The following is a 4,869-nucleotide window of genomic DNA, read 5'->3' as shown; positions in this document are numbered from 1 at the left end:
CTCGCCAGGCCTATCTGTTTCCTAGGTTCCCCGTTAAACGTTGGAACAGCAGAGCAAAGGCATTGCTGTCATCCTTGTTCCAGAAGACTCCACAGGGAAAAGAGGCCTGGGGCCTGGTGCTGCCAGTCCCCAGTGCACTGGCTGGGAACCTCAGCCAGCCCCAGAGCTAATCTCACCCAAATGTGGGGATAGCCAAAGGTGGCCACACTGGCACCAGCCTCTGCCTTTTCACTTCAGTTAGATATAACTCCATAAACAAGGACTGACATGGTTTGGGCATATACTATGTGCCAGGAACCTCATGGTTCCTGAATCTATGAAGCAAGTGCACAAAGTAGACTCCTGCCTTCAGTGTGTTTTAGACATGGAAACGGGGGCCCAGAGAGGGGAAGTAACTTGCTTGAGATCACACAGCAACTCCGGGATTCTCAATTCTAGATATTCCTTGTGTGGTGTGGCTTAAGTGGCACTTTCTTAGTGCTCTGTTAAGGTCTGGGCTTCACCTCTTAACTTCCTACTTCTTCCCCAGATGCTGGGTGTCTCTGTATGTCTGGTTTCATGAAAAAAAATGAGACAAAAGAGAAAGATTTGAATTTCAATTCTAACTCTGCCAGGACTGAGCTGTGTGACCTTGGAAAATCTCAACCTCTGAGTCTCTGTTTTTTCATCTGTCAAAAGGGGTGGGACTCTAGGGTCCCTGAGGAGATTCAATGAGAACTTCTTGGTGGGCATTGACCGCTAGCACTGCTCTCTGTGCCTCAGGGTTTGCTTTTTATTTTCATGTGTCAAACTGGGGCTAATGTTGCCCACCCTATTGTGGGAGTGTTGTGGCAGTATTAAGGGGTGCAGAACAAACACCAGGCAGAGAAAACAAGGCCCCTGAGAGAGCCGGTGCAGATTGCGAGACTACACCCTGGAAAGGATGAAGAAGTAGGGTTTTCAGACATTCCTTAAAAGGCATTCCTCAGCTAATGAAAATCCTAGGTTCTTGCCTCCCCAAACTTGGGAAGCTGACAGGAGGGACACTGCTGCAGCCATGCAGGTCGCACTGCAGTTCCTCAGTCACACCAGACACACTCCAACCTCGAGTCTTTTGTTTAAGGTTTCCTTTGACCTGAGATTCTAAGACCAGTTCCCTCAGGACCTTTCAGTTTCAGCCACCATATTTAATGTCTACACATAGCTCTCCTCCTACACCCACCTACCCTCAGCACTGTGGAACCAAACCCCTTACCACTTATTTTTCTTCTACGCATTTATCACTTTCTATTGTGCACTTAGTTGACTTATTTGGCTTGTTCACTATCCCCTCCCCCTGGAATGTAAGCTCCATGAAGGGAGGGATCTTTTGTTCACTGCTATGTGTTCAGAACCTAGAATAGTGTCTGGCAATAATATTTATTGAATGAATGAACTAGCCCATGGCCATTTCAAGACTGAGCTTATATTCTCTCTGCCCAGGCTGGACCTCTTTTCTGGAAGGAAAATCTTGCTCGAGGTTTGGTTTTTCATTTAACATGCTTGTGTTCACGTACATGTGAGTATATGTGTATATGTTTATATATGTCAGGAACTGCTCCAGATGCTGGGGTTACAGCAGAAAACCAGCCAGACATGGCCCTTGCACAAAATTAGCTTCCATTGTCTTTCCCAGGAAAGACAATAAACAAGGTGATTTCAGAGTGATCAGTGCTCTACAGAAAATAAAATGGTGTGATGAGCTAGACAGCAATGATGTAGCAGGGGAAGGTTTCTGAGAATGACATTGGAACTGACACCCCAGTGATGAGATGAAGCCAGGTAGGTAGAATTCTGGGAACAGAGCATTCTAGATAGAGAGAACAGCCAGGACAAAGGTTTGGAAGCAAGAGTGCCAGTGACACGTGAGAGGTCCCAGGCTTGATCTGCAATTCGTGTGGCACCATCTGGAAGGTATCCTGGGGAGCCAGAGTAACACCCCACCTGGAGACAGTTGTGTGTGAAAGTGACCTGCACATACAAGCAAGTGTGTGTGTGTGTGTGGTGTGCAGGTGTGTATCTGGGGAGGAGTTACTGCAGAAGAGGTGTCATGTGTCACTGAGCAAATGGCAGGCTACAGTCTGGGTAGCGACTCACGGTTCCTAGGGGAAGAAAGCCATGGAGTTCACAAGACCTAGGTTCCAGTCCAGGCTGCACCATTGACTCACATGTGATCAAATTTTGCATGTAATTTGGCCAAGCCCCTTTCCTTTTCTAAGCCAGTATTGCCATCAATAAGATGAGAAATGGGGTGGGACAGCCATAAAGTTGTCCAAATTTCCTTTTCATCTGAGTCGGCAATGAAACTGGATTTCCCAGAAACACTTTCCACAGACCTGAGTGGGCACATTCAGACCCTTCCCACGATGCCAGCACTTCCCTCGGCTTCTTGCTCTGAGGATGTGGCAGTGGCTGTGTCTATCACTGCAGGGGCGGCAAGAGGTGGGATCACCTTTGAAGGCTGGTAAAGATGATGGCTGGGTCTGGCACTGGCACTGGCTTATGGCTGGGTCCCCTGGCCCAGGTAGAGAGGAGCCCCCTTCTCTAAGTGCCCTTTGGTCTGTCTTCCCAGCTAGCTCATTTCTTCCCCTGCTGGGAAGGCCCTTCTCCAGACGCTGGTGCACAGATGCTGCGCTTCTCAGGTTCCCTGCTGGGCCCCACTGAGCGGAATGTCTCAGCCTCCACTGTTCCCTTCCCCCGCCGCCAGCGCCAGCTCCCCCACCCCCACACACACATTGCTCTGACTGTTCTTCTCTGAACTGCCTCCAGCTTGGCTGCATCACTGTGATAATGAGGTGTCTGCGACTGAACGCAGTGGGCTCAGCAGGGCAAAACGGCAGGCCAGAGCCCCCATGAGACAGGCTAGAGCAAGCCCAGAGACTGCCCCAACTGACCCTGCCATCCACCAAGTGCCCCCACACCCTCCAGCCCCCGTGTCATCCTAGGCCCCACTACCCAGAGGCAGGGGCAAAGGCTTAAGATGCAGAGAGGCTCATATGGTTGTGAAAACCCAGCTCCACGATAAAGCCACTGGTGATAGGAGGAATCTTGGGTTTCAAAGTGATGCACTCGAATAATCCCCGTATCTGGACGACATGGCAGTGTTGATGGAGTTTACGAGGCACTTTCACTCATTCTGCAAACATTGACTGAGCACAGTTCCGTGCCAAGCCCCATGCTGGTCAGGGGGGGAAATGAGGGCCGAGATGGTGAGCAGTTGATGAGTGTGCTGCCTACTGTGGAAACAGAGGTAGAAGCACAGGAATGGTCTGTGCTGGCACCCTGATGTCAGCAGGGGATGCCCAGGCCTATCTGGAATGATGGCTGGGGTGAAGGAAGATGTTTGTGCCCTCCCTCCTCAGGATTTATGTTCTGCAGCTCTGAGAGAGGACTTCTCGGAAGAGGGGGGATTCTCTGGGGCCCTCCTGAGAATGAGCAGGGATTAGACTGACAAGAGTGATAGAGGCAGGCAGCAGTGTGTCCTGTCCACAGGGAGCAGCCCAAGAAGCCCGGAGGATGTCACGCTTAATTCTTCAACAACCCTAGAAGATGGCATTCTAGTTCCATTTCGCAGCTAGCGAGACAAAGGTGTCTCTAGCTGAGGGAAGTGAGAGGTGAAGTCACCTGCCACGATGATGAGTTGCCTCCGGGTCAGTGTTAGTTTGATAAAATGGTTTCTCATCTACCCTTTCACTCTCCTGTGCACACAAACCTGATAACATGGGCACTCCAGGGGCCTCCCTGGTGGCACAAGAGATTCAGCACAACACTATGAAGCAACCTGCAGCTACTGCAGCACGAGTTCAATCCCCAAGGAGGTGACCCACATGGTGCTGCAGACCTCTCCTGGCTCGCCCACTGCTCCTCTCAGCAGTGTCTTCGGTCTGTCTGCCTGTTCTGTTGCCCGCTCTGTCTCTGGTGAATCCTCTCACCCCCACTCCGCACCTCTGGCCTACACCCCAGCTCTTGTATGCATAAACAAATATTTTTTTTTTAAATGTGGGCACTCCACAAAATGGGGAGATAGGCTCAGAGACAGAAGATGACTACAGACAAACTCTCAGCTTTCCCCATTTCCCAAGTTAGAGAGCAGCATTTGGAGGGGCAGCATTTAGGGACACCACCAAGTCAACCCCATTGGTTCTTTCTAACGTTGGGCATCTTCGACCCCACTGAGGCCCTCCTCCCTGGTTGATCTCTACTGTGGCTGGGGCCTCATTTAGCCAAGAAACCACTTGTCTAGAGGCCCCGTTCAATCAAAGGGAATAGTTGGAATACTGGTATTTGTGTGAATTTCACAGGAGTTGTGGCTGGCAGGATGGGGGCTGAGAGGAGAAGGGGAGCAGGTGTTCCCACATGCCAAGTATGGCAGCTGCACAGGAAGTGACCCCAGAGGCCAATCCCTCATCAGCTGCCTGGTCTCTTTCTCGCCACTCCAAAAGAGATCTCCAGGCTGTGGTGCAGGCAGAGAGGACACTGGGTAAGGGCAGTTCACAGGGGGGAGCAGCTTGAGGGTGATTGGTGACAACAGGTCAGTTCCCGACTACTACACATCAGCACCTTCACTCCTGGAGAGAACTCTGCTTTTGATGAGGGAAGTCAGAGGTGAAGTCATCTGCCTGTAGTTTGCAGTGGGTGAAATGCTTGTGTCCCCCCACAATTCATGTGTTGCAGCCCTGACCCCTGATGTGAATGAGGTTTAAATGGGGTCATGAAGTTGGGGTCTTCAAGATGGCATTGGTGCCCTTGTAAGTAGAGATTGGAGAGCTTGCTCTCTGCGCTCCTGCTTGTTCAACACTCCCTGCCTCCCACCAAATGAAGACACACAAGAAGAGACCCACCTACCTAAAA

The sequence above is a fragment of the Talpa occidentalis genome, unplaced genomic scaffold (assembly GCF_014898055.3).
Source record: "Talpa occidentalis isolate TD23 unplaced genomic scaffold, MPIMG_talOcc4v2.1 talOcc4.15, whole genome shotgun sequence".
NCBI classification, from domain to species: Eukaryota; Metazoa; Chordata; class Mammalia; order Eulipotyphla; family Talpidae; genus Talpa; species Talpa occidentalis.
The sequence above is the reverse complement of the archived record's forward strand: the minus strand, read 5'-3'. Positions refer to the sequence as shown.